This window comes from Corvus kubaryi, unplaced genomic scaffold, assembly GCF_017639235.1.
Source record: "Corvus kubaryi isolate FWS band 111438036 unplaced genomic scaffold, C.kubaryi_AGA036_p1.0 split1-131, whole genome shotgun sequence".
NCBI lineage: Eukaryota > Metazoa > Chordata > Aves > Passeriformes > Corvidae > Corvus > Corvus kubaryi.
The window spans coordinates 16,964,416-16,976,789 of NW_024582073.1; the positions used below are offsets into that span (position 1 = coordinate 16,964,416).

At 45.6% G+C, this 12,374-nt stretch overlaps 1 protein-coding gene across 20 annotated transcripts in view; it reads left to right on the top strand.

Moving 5' to 3' along the window:
• The first annotated feature begins 7,632 nt into the window (after positions 1-7,632).
• PROM1 (prominin 1) overlaps positions 7,633-12,374 on the top strand; it is a 65,138-nt gene continuing 60,396 nt past the window's right edge. For 3 of the 20 annotated variants that reach the window (XR_006020462.1, XR_006020463.1, XM_042052941.1), the window contains exon 1: positions 7,634-7,921. The gene's annotated coding sequence lies outside the window, so the exon portion shown is untranslated. Of the gene's footprint in view, positions 7,922-8,160; positions 8,255-8,468; positions 8,539-8,939; positions 9,095-12,374 lie in introns of those variants that run through there. The other 17 variants (XM_042052942.1, XM_042052946.1, XM_042052943.1 and 14 more) reach the window with 9 other exon arrangements.

A 12,374-nucleotide genomic window follows, 5' to 3' on the forward strand; every position in this document is an offset into this window, starting at 1 on the left:
TTTTAAAACTTCTTTTATTATTTAACATGTTTTTTTCTAATACATAATTCAGAAAAAAAGAGAAAAACATAGAAGTCCTACCTGGCAAGATTCAAGAATGGTGCTACACTATCATAATATCTTCAGTTTGTCAAAGGAAAAGACTAAATAATCTCATAAAGGTCAAATGGCACCAAACAGTGTTGGGCCAAGATGTAGAGGTTAGACTTGAAGACTTCATATCACCACTGAGTTGTACCACACCTTATTCTTTGGTATTGCCTGGTACTGTGGAGCCACTACACTGGTCATCACTATTGTGAGGCTGTTTGAAAGAGTGAAAAATAAACTGGAAAATTAAACTAGACTACCGAGGTCAAGGCTAAAATTTTAGTCTTTAATAATGAGAGAAGATGTTCAGACATTTCAGAGTACACCAAAGTCTACTCTAATCTGAAACCCAGGTACATCTTCCCAGGAGTCTGCCATACCTGCTAGCTTAGTATTGAAACTAGTATGAGTCTTCAGGGATTTGTGTATGTTGTGAATATGAATCACATGCAAGGGAATCAGAACAGTCCTCTCAGTCTTAAAAGAAAAAAAACCTATAAATCAAGGAGCTTATTAAACAACACCTGACCACAGAATGCAGTGCAGACCGAAGAGTGCAGGATTTGACGCAGTCCCTTTTATGAAAGCAGGTGATGAGCAAACCTAATGAAAGTTAGTCTTTGTTTTGCTCAGATTATGTGTGCACTGTCTGTTTTCTGTGTATATGCAGGCCTCTAATCCCAGGCCAAAGGGTGCAGACTGCAGGATGTACTCAGGTGAACAAACTTCACCCCCAGACTTCACTATTCCTCGAACTGTACCAGTCTGGAGACTCATGTGGACTCATACTTATGGAACCAGAGACTGGGCACTTGAGTAAAGAGCAAACAAGCATAACAACATGGATGCGCCCCTGCTGTACTCATCAGCTCAACTGTGAACTCAAGCAGAGAAGGATGGAAGCTGTAGCCTGCAGCAGGGCAGAACCAAGAGGCACTCTGTGGCTCTTGGAGCATGAGGCTGATTCTTGCTCTGCTGCCTGCACAAATGCAGCTGTGTTACCTCTTAACTCAGGCTCATTTTAAGATTACAGATTAACTTTAAAGCGACAAACCTCAGGTGTCCTCCAACATATGTGTTCATATATTCAATACTTACGATATGAAAATCATTTGATATTCTAACATGCAGAAAGATGAAGGAACAGGGTTAAAGCTTTTCTTTTTTATATCTTACATGCTTCAACAGTAGAAATACTTCACAATTTCTTGGTCTCTTATAGCTTATCAACAGGAAGGTAAAATACAGGAAATAATAAATTAATGAGAACATCAGGGGAAGAAAGACCCAAGCTTCACAAAATTCTGAAAATACCTTCCTTGAAAAAAAAAATTAATTACATTATAGGGAAAAAATGTTAATTTGCTTGGATCATGTTATCATCAGGCCTGTAGTCTTTTGCTCAGCCATAATGAACGGTTTTATATCAAACTGGAGAAGACCAAGAAGGGAGCTGGAGCTGTGAGGCAGCAAATGGGAGAAGCTGCACTTCTATGTTGTGTGGTAACAGCTTGTGGGTAGCAGGCTGCTATCCCAACTGTTCAGTGGAAATTGGAAGCTTGGCATGGGGAAGGACAGAAATGTTGGGGGGATTTTTAAGTGTGGAGGTGAACCTGAGGAGAGGGAGGGAAAAGTTCATCACCTAAACCATAAAACCTCAACAATGATAAAAATTGCTCTCTACTCACACTGTAAGAACCTTAGGGATCAGGTACTCAGCACGTGTCTGTGAAGGGCTTATAAAACCCAGGCCTGTGCTACCCTGCTAATAAATTTACAGCTAAGGTATATTCTGTATTAGATAAACTGTTACACCTCATATAGTTCATTTGAGGAGACTTGCACTAGGTGTAAAGTTAATAATAGAAACTAGAGCAAAGGGGTCCTGTCAGGTTAATCCTGCAATGTATGTTGTTTATGAGCTCAATACAAGATGCTGTAGGTGGTGGTGTCATTCTCCCTGAAAACATAATGAACGGATGCCTCCCTTTCTAGTGTTTTGTTGTGTTACAGATTATTTTATACTGATATTAAAAATAACCTTCTACCAATCTTCTTTACTAACGTCAGACAGAATTTACTACAGAGCAAGCAGACAAAAGAAGGTCACTGCAGCAGTTAAGCTCCTGAGGTAGGATTATGTTTTGTGGAAAGCATGGGATAGTCACCCTGTGCTGAGGGGGCTTCTGCTTGTCAGAGGGTCACAGAGATGAAAACTGATCTCTTTTTTTCCTGACAAGTGACTATCCAGATCAATGACTTTGCTTCTGTGATAGCTTTCATGTGTGTATTTGGTTTGGCTGATTAAATATTTCTGTAGTGTTCTTTTCTTACTGACATACAGATACTTTTATTGGATTCAAAGTTTGTGGAAACCATGTATTACAGCACCTCTCACCTCTTCCCAAGCAGTCCATCTCAGGTCCTGGCTTTCAGAAGAAATTTACAAATGCATTCATTAAAAAATAAGCAAAATAAGCAAGCCACAAGAGTGGAGAAGAATCTATCAGTTCTCATCTCTGGCTGTCCATGACAGTAGCCTGAGCACTGTCTAGGCTTGTGCTGTCCCACATACAGCTGCTGGCCACTAGCACCATCTGCTCTGATGAGTTCATTAGCCAGGACTCAACTTTGTGACTGTGCCTGTGCCTGTGGGACCCAGCCCATCTGAAGCGTGTATGTCCCCCACAAGATACCAGTATATCAGAAGAAACAGCTGTACTGGTAGCCAGTGCTTAACTGGTCACAAGCAAGGGATTACCCGTATTGAGAACAGATGTCTCCCACGGCAGTACCCTCCTTTCTGAAGGGGAAGGCACCAAACCATGTGTTCAAGTTTGGTAAACAGGAGCATCCTGATTTAAAGTCTCTTTTTCTATCAGGTGCAATTACACATGTACAGGAGATTTTCAGGACTTCATCTGAAAGTGTTTATTTAAAGCCATAAGTTGCATTCTAACAAACTGAAATGCCCTTGGTGATACGGCCATGTCAGCTATCAGACAACTCAGTACATACAGTTCCCACAGAAAGAACCTTGGAGATGCTGACCAGGACCTTTCGTCCCCTGAGCAGTGTGAGGTGCTGAAGCTGGAACCAAAATCTGGAGTGATAGCTGGCCATTGCTCCCCAACCTATTACCAAACTCAGAAGCAAGCCAGGCACTTGAAAAGAATGTGGAAATGTGGGGAACAGCATGGAATGAAGTTGCAGAAAATCTTGACTTGCTGGAGCCAAAGACATTTTGATTTTCTTTTGGGTTACTAATTTTGTTCTAGTGTCGAAAAGACATGTACCTTTCCCATTTTTGTTTCAAGCATTCCTGACTTTGTAGTTTATCACGATGCCAAAAGTCAAAGCTTGCAAGTAGAAATAAAACACAGAAATGATGGAAAAACAGAGTGAGTCTGGGGGGGGGGGGTGGGAGCAGAGCTCATAGAAGAAGCTACAAGCTCCAAGTACATGCATCATGTAATCCCTGTCATTTTGTATCTTTGCTTAGCTGTGAAATCTGTTATAGCAACTACTACTGGTTTGTTTCCTCAGATGAAAAACAGCGACTATAATTTTTAAGTTCCCTGACGAGTTGACATGCAGATCTATCACAGTCACAAGAAAGGGGCACAACAGAGTGTAATGGCAAGACAGGTGTAGCTGACGAAACATCAACTCTCTGAAGGCGTCCTAAAGTGATATAAATCTTCCATTTAAATGAAGGCAATCCTTACTGAAATCATATCCTAAACAGACATGAATCAAAGGTCTACAATGAAAAGTCACATTGTTTTCTAAGCTTGAGAATTAATGTGAGTAACATTGTCCATTTCATTATTTTATTTTTCCTTGGGAGTAGGAAATTAAGCAAATACATGTCAAGAGTATAGCACACAGCAGTCATACTGTTTCCCACCATTTTTATGGATTCCAATAATTCTTTCAAATTTTACATGTTTTGTGTCTAATACAGCAACATGTTCTTCCTGCTTGCTCTAACCCCAGTTCTCTACTCTCACAGAGCCTGCAGAGCCTGGGTGAGCCTGTCTCCAGCCTCAAGGAGTTCACAGCTTGGAGTTCAGGTTGTGAACTCACACAGCCTGTAATCCTTTAAGCCTCGCATCCCACAGAAGAATTAAGGATGAGGAAGGCTGCAGCTGTGGATGCCAGAGAGGGGAGAAACAGTGACGATGGGGAGCTGAGCAGGAGGGCATGGGCTATGCAGGTAGCTGGTGAGTGCTGCTGGGCAGTATTCACTAATTGGGAGGGCTGGCAGAATTCAAAGGGCTAAGCCAGCCCAGAAGGGAAGGGTGGTATTGAGTGGCAGGAGGGAGGGCAGAGCTAGGCAGGGTGCACCGTGGCAGAGGAGAAGGAAGGACTCAGGGGTTGTAACCCACAGAAAGCAGAGCAAAGTGGGCAGGCATCGGGCTAATGGGTAGAGATGGTAAGAGGGATAGATACATAGACTGGTTCAATTTTGGGATGCTGGCAGAATGCTGGATGCTGGCGCTCTGACATGTTCTTGGCTAAGAGTATGTAAATCACTTTCCTCCATAGGCCTAGTGCATGGAAGGCATGCTGCTCCTCTCCCACACTTCCGTGCACCCTTCTCTCCCTAAACAAACATCCAGAAGAAGACTAAACACAATGTAAGAGGTTTAAGAGGTTTTATACCCTGTGCTTTTTCTTTTTGGGAGGTGGAAAGTTTGGAGTTATGATTTAAAACCTCTTCAGGCGATACTACACCTAGCTTGTCTCCAACTAACAAAAAAGGCTATTTATCTAATAGACCTTTAATCACAAGCTCTACTTAAAAATCAATAACATGATACAACCATTATAGTTAAGCTCTAAATCTCATGTATCTTCCTGTTATCTGAGGATTTTCCTCTGAGATAACAGAGACAATTGATAAGCAGCCAGATTTTCAAATTCTCACCACAGAGTATGGGCCACATTTTTTCATTCAGCTGTTCCTGTTTTGGATGTTTATAGCAGGTTTTTGGAGGCCTTATCATCTACTGTCCTGTGATTTGAAAGACTGCTTCCTCATTTATGTGAGAAATTACGGGTTCAGCTGCCTTGGGAACCTGACCACAGCTCTGAGTGCTGCAATCATTTAAAAGTTTTGGCCATAAAGAACAGCTAGAAGACATCCTGATTAAATTTAGCCCGATCGCCCTAATAAGGCACAAAGGACCACAGAGAGAAGATGATGTATTCCCTCAAGGACAAGTTTTCTTGATGCTCTCTGAGCTTGCTAAGACTCCACACTGTTTTTGCACATTGTGCCTCTCTAATGTGACTGTTCCACATGCAGGCAAACCACAGACCAGCACATCCTTCGCCATGCCCACAGGAGTGGGCAGCTAAGTAAGCCCAGGCACAGCTGTGATTTGGACGCAGGGACACAAGGAGAGAGGGAAAGGGCAGCAAACTGGTGCAGTATTTCCCACTTTACAGTTGTCTGCCTCTACCTGATGTGCAGATAGCAGAGAATAAACATCAAGGAAAGGTCACCAGCTGCTTGGAGTGGTTTCAGGTCAGACACATGCTTGGGGTTGCTAGCAATGTATCTGGAGGCAGCTGAAGAGGTCATGCTTCCATTTACCATCTCACAGTGACAAGCTCTTAACTAGGTGCTACTCAGACAACACATTTTCAGTACCTAATACAATATAAATTGTCTTAATTCAGTCACTTCCAGACACCTTAGGCACCTTTATTTCAGGCTAGATCCAACAGTAGAGAGAAGCTCAGATATGACTGGAAAGCTTTCTTATACTGATAGCAACATCCATGAAAATAGACAGGAGATCTGTCATCCATGGATAATACTAATCATAAAATACGTATTAGCTTAGTCTGCTGAAGAAATACCTCCATTAGCAGTATTGGTCTTAACTCAGGTTCAATTTTTCTCTGAAAGCTAGTGTCTTTTCCTGTAACTCTAGTTTCATGTCCTTGTTTATGCAAATTACAGGCATTTCTCATCCAGAAGTACTGTGGTAGCCTACCATAAATGGTAGAAAACCTATAACTTGTATAAATTAGTAACTCAAGAGAATAATCTAAACGTCTTTGGCTCCAGCAAGTCAAGATTTTCGGCAGCTTTGTTCCACGCTCTTCTCCTCTGCATTCCCACATTTTCTTCAAGTCCCTACAGACTATTCCACCCTTGCAGATATCTATCACTGTAGCCATATGCCTTCTCTCTGCATTTTAAAGTCAGTCAGTTAGTCACTGAGGTCAGAAGGACTTGGCCTTTCTGGTTTAACCCTGAATGGAAGCAAGGGAATCAAATCACCATATTGTCTCATTAACAATTAACTCATTAGTGTTGCACACTCATGACCCATTATTTGGAAGGACTATTCTCATGTATTTAGAACAAGTTTCATCCGAACCTTAAGACAGGAACTGTAATTCTCTTTTTCAGACTATCTGACTAATTTAAGACATTGGTCCATCTGTCAAGGTGTTCTGTTTTCCCCAAGGCTACTGTGTTGTCCCTCTCTGACATATGGCTTAGGGTGCCTATGACAACTACAACAAGAACTTGGACAAGAGCCTTTCTCTGAGCTCTGTACCACTCCATTTTGGGTTGTGCCTTTACATATCCTCCTGCTGAACAAGCCAAGATTAGGTCTGGTCAGGATAACTGTTCTATGTGCAGCCAGAGTGGCAGCTTGTTCTTTGATGTACATTGCTGGCAAATGCCCTGAGCTGAAATACGGGTAGACTTCAGCAACACCAAATACCACCTTGTGGGAAAACTGTTCGATGTTTGGCCAGGCTTAAATTAGCAGTGCAGAGTGCTGCCATAGCTCTAGTCTTGATATGTTTCTGCCTGCAAAAAGGAGACTAACTGCTTTCTCCATCAGTTTTTTTACAGATTTCCAAGGAACCAGCATAACCTTGGATATTCAGCAAAAATTCTTGCTTTATCTTGCAGTGCATTTGTGATGCTGAATAACAGAGGGTGTAGTAACAGAGGCAAGAATCATGTTTGTATTTTAATATTGCAATAGAGGAACTACATTAATACACCAAAGTTGCAAATAAAAATCAAAAGCACAAAAAATCTGCACAACGCAGAAGGAAAGCACAGCAGCCTTTGAAAGTGTATGTTACTGTACTGCAACCTGTAAGAAAAACACTTCTCATTTTACTAATAAATCCCTGGCCTTCGGGAACAGGGAACACTTAGGAATATAGATAACAGCCCTAAAGAACATGCCAAACCCATCAGGAAATAAGGACACCCCTCGAGAGGAGTAAAACAGGATTTTTTTTTTTCAAAAGCTAATGGGGTAAGTAAGTCATCCTGATGGGAAAAGCAAACCCGCCTGACCTTGAACCAACCCCCAGAGGAAGTGACCAAGGGAAGATGGCACGGCCACGTCTGGGACGGCGAGGAGGGATGTGCCTCGGCGGAGCCCAGCCACGGGTCCCGGCGTGGCGGAGGCCCCTCCCGGCCGGAAAAGGGCAGGAGCCAGCCCGGGATGCAACAGGTCGGCGATCGCCGCGCACTCGCAGGGGTGCGGGTTCAGCCCGAGCCGCTCGGCCGTGTTGGACCAGCCACGGCACAGAGCATCTCCCTATCTCCAGCTTCTCTCGCCCAGCACATCCCGCCGGGGTTAAACCCCCTCACGCTCCTCCTCTTCCTCCCCCCTCCATCCCGGCCTGTCGGGGTGGTCCTGCAGCCCCGGCCCGGGGCAGAGCCCGCCCTCCGTAATCCATGCGCGGGCGGCACCGCCACCACAGCAGCCGCGGCGCTCTGAGGCGGAGCGGGCGGTGCTGTGCTGGCCTCCGGCTCGCTGTCCCTGCTCGACCGGTCAGTGCTGCGGGCGGGGGGGTACGTGAGGAGGGGTCCCGGGGCAGCTTCGCCGGGGCCGTGGGGGGCAGCAGGCGGGGATAAGGCTCCTCCGCCTTCTCCTGCTGCGGGCGGGAGAAGGTCCTGGGCGGGAGAGCGCGGCCCCTTCCCTCGCGGGAGGAGAGGGTCGGCGGAGCTCCGTGGGAAGCTGGGTGAGGGGGGCGGGTGGCCGTCGAGGGAGGCGGGTGCCCGGGGGAATGGGGCTGCCCGCGGAAGAGATCCCGGTGTGCTCAGTAGGCGCTGGGGAGAGCGACCTGTGGGAGCGGCGGGATGGAGGCGCCCTGAGAGCGCGGGGTGAGGCGGGGGCAGAGGGGCGGCCGGAGGGCAGATCAGTGCTGAGGAAAGCCGGGGAGCGGGATGGCGGGAGGGACGGGTTTGGCCGCGGAAAGGGGGCTGCGGCACGGGGGGAGGATGCGGCTGGTCCGCGGGGAGCCAGGGCGGGCCCGCCCGCCGAGCAGAGCGGGGCGGCGGGCACGGGGTGCGCGTTTTCTCCCCGGGGGCCGTGTGTGGCAGCGGCGGCTGGGGAGAGGTCGGGGACGGACAGCTGTGAGCCACCGGCAGATGAACAGAGAGCAGCGGTGGGAGCTGCGCGGGGAGAGCCCCGGAGATCTCCGGGGAGAGGGGAAGCCGCTCCACGGGGAGGAGGAGGAGGAGGGCGGGCGCTGAGGGCACCTGCCCGGGGCGAGGATGGGGGAGGCGGGCGGTGGGGCCTGAGCAGTCTCGGGTAGGCGGTCGGGGACGGGGCTGGGGCTGTGCTGTCCTCGAAATCGGCTCGTCAGGGGCGGTGGGGGTAGGGAGGCGAACCCCAGCCCGGGCTCTGCGGTGGATGTGAGCGGGGAGAGGGCCCGTGCGCTCCTGCCGGCTCCCCGCTCGGCACGGCAGCGCTGCGGCGGATGCCGCCCGCCTCGGAGGAGTTCCCTGAGGCGGTGCTGCCGGTGGCTGCTCGCTGTGCACCTGGGCAGACCGCGCCAGCCCACAGGGGCTGGCCAAAGGTTTTGCTCAGCCGAGGGGAGCTGTGGAGTGAGCTGCGGACCTCATCCGAGAGCTGGGGAGAAGGGGCAGTTGTGGTAGTAAACATGGGCTGTGTCTTCCGCACACACATGCAGAGGAGCCGCTGAAGAAACTACCACATCGGTCGGTATTCCCGCAGAGGCAGAGCTGCGGTACCCGCGCTCCTCTGCAGTTTGCAGATAAGGACTAGGCAGCGTATTAGAGGAAGAGGTCTCTACAGTTCAAGTAATTGGAAAGAAGGTGAAGGAAAGGCTCGGTCTCAGCTGCTAGTGGGAAACGTGCGTCGTGTTGCAGTACCTAGGTGTTGGGACATGTACAGACTGCTCATCGGTATACATTTGCCAAAAGCTGCCTGTTTATGGGCTGGACTTACTGTGTCTTAAAATGTTCTATGTGATGCTGAAAAGTAATTTAACAAGGAATGCTCTATGAATACTGGGGTAAATGCACCACTTAAAATCAAGTTAAATAAATTATTTTGTTTGGTTAGTGAAAATGTACTTTAAATATTTAGGCAGTCAGCTGAAAATCAGACCTGCTTATGCTTGGGGGAAGGTATCTCACCTGGAATTTTTACAGGTGTGTTTCTGCTTGCAAATGGCTGTGACTTGTAAAACAGAAGGATTTTTTGATGTTGCTTTTTAAGTTTATTAATTTTGAAATTAGTAAGAAGCTGCTCAAAGCAAACTGGATTCTGAATATCCAGTTTTTCTGACCTGAGCACATACTCGTTTTGAATATATAGCAGGCAAGTCAGATGGGTACCAGGGCTGCCTTATGTGGAAGATGCTATTTGTTTAGTTTTTCTCAGTGCTGCCAAGCTCTGTTCTGCAGTCCCTAGTGCTTATTAGGTTTATTTGCTTCTTAATCCTCCTGTGGCAACAGGTTGTAATTGTTGGTACGCTTAGGGCAGATTTTGTAACAGAAAACTGTACCTTTTTAACCTACCGGTATCTAACTTGGCTTGCTGTATGGGGTCTCTGGAATGGGAAGGTGGTGGTCTGAGTTTGGTTTTTTATGCATACTTAGGAGTTTCAGTCTGCCTGTAAATGTGTTCTTGTGGCTGTTCTAATTTCTCTTCTGGTGATTGCTGGCACTGGTGCAAGGGGATTATGGACTTGGATTTTCAAATGTGTAATTGGAAAAATGTAACAAATGTACTCAGAACCTTTGTGTGGGCTTCCTATGGACAACTGCGTCTACCACCATCCCAGCCCATCCTGGTTCACTGCCAGCAGGCTCCCCCATTGAGCTGTAGCAGTCTAGCCTCTGGTTGATTGAATTTCAGTTCACGGGGTTAATCATCGTTGCATTGCTGCACTGCAGTGTTGTATTTGCATGGGTTGCAGTGTTTAAACAGAAGGAGGCCAGTCCCATTGGAACAAAGACCTGGACATCATGCTGCCTCTGAGTTCTGTTATTCAGAGCTGATGTATCATGGAAGCTGCTGAACTAAAGCATCTATCTCTCGTTTCCTCTTCCCTTGTTAAACTGAAAGCAGAGGTTGGTTTTGGAAAGTATTTTTAATAACAGGATAAGATATATCTGAGATGATAATGCTGCTGCAGATTTGGGTGATGGTGTTCTCCACAGGTAGTGTTTAAAACCCCAGGAGTTATGCTTAGTGACTTGTATGTATAGAATATTAGTGTCAACCACAGAATAAAATGCAAAGCTTGAGTCTTAAAAATGGACATTTGCAAACCACACACATAGAATAATGAAAATCTTTAATTCATTTTAACTTGTTAAGTACTTCACAGGGTGTGTAGTAATGAAATTGGTAGCTTATTTGATAATTGCTGTAAGCATTTCAAAGTTTCACACAGCTTCTTTTCATTCACTGTTTACTTGAACTTGGGGAGAGTTGTACTGGCAGTTCCTGTAACTCATTGACTGCAGTGATGCCACACTGTGTCTGAGGAAATGAGATGGCCACATGCTGCAATGAAGATTAGCATAAACTGCTATTCAGTTCTCTTTATTTGTGTCACTCCTGTGTATGTCATTCTTGCAGTTCTCAGAATTACAGATTTCATGGATAGATTTTTCCTCTTTAATGCTGTTTGTCTAGCATATTTAACTACAAATATGCTCCCAGCTAAGTTTCTTTTAGGTATTAAGAAAAGGCGAACTGCTTGGAGCTTTTTACATCTGAGTTATTTTTAGGTAGGTTGAATACATATTAGAGGCTAAGAGGCATGTTAAGTTACAAGTTTAATAGTGTTTCTGCAAGTTCCTGATTATTATTATTAATGTAACCCTGAAAATATTAGTGTTTTATGTAGTATAGAGAAGAACTGGTGTCAGTCTGGAGGAATTGTCCATGTTTACTATATTTGCCAGCAAAGAGAGAGGAAGAACATGTGGTCATAATTCTGCAGATCCTTTGATTTGCAGGAAACTCACCTGAATTTTATAAAAGCTTGACTGAAAACTATGTCGAGTTGGAGACTTACATTTCTCCACTTAGCAAAATATTGGGTTTTTTTGCAGCACACGGAGTGTCCTTGCAATTTCAGTAGTGTCCTTGTCTTAAAACTGCCCACTTTGTCTTGGTTAATACATGACTACTTATTTATGGCAGGTGTAGTGATTGTTTTCCTATATTGGGAGAACATTTTAACAGTGTTTTATTTGCCTGTTTGTGCAATAAGATAAGACTTTAAATTGTCTTAAATTTTACCAAAAAAAAGTTGTGTGTACTTTTGTACTAGTTTGAAAACAAACCAGTGGGAGGCACCAAGTCAGAATAACAATTTAATGGGGAAATTAAAGAAAAGGAAAAAAAATAAATAAGAGAACACTGGTTCAGACTGACAGAGTCAAGATACATCCTGACTCCCTGTTTTAGCAGTCTGGTAGAATGGTGGCTGCAGTCCTCTGAAGCGGTGATACTGTAGAAAAGGGTCTGCTCTTCCTCAGGAGTTCCAGTGGTGGCTGTGTAGCTCCTGTCCTCTGGAAATCCAGTGAGAAGGTTGTCTCTGGTGTTCAGCATCTCAGATTATATCCACGATGGGATGCTTGGTTCCTCCCTCTGGGTGGAGCATCTCACAATGGGGTAATGAGTCATGAGGCCAAGTGTTGATTAGGCTCATTAACAGAAGATAGTCCGGAGGGAGTTATCTCTGAGTCATGTGGCAGGACAATGATGGGCCATTAACAGAAAGATAGTCTGGGGGGAGGAGGCAAGGGAACACTGCCCCACCTGGTTTCAACAGCTCCTGAGGATGGTAATAGAATACACTGCAACCCAGGACAACTTTATACTAGACTAGAGAGAGGGCAGAAATAGATAACAGAGCACACTACAGAGAGCTTTGCCTTAAGACACCAGTTAGAGAAGTCATCTTCTTCTCAATTTCATCTTTCACAACCACACCTAACATTTCCCTGAAATGGA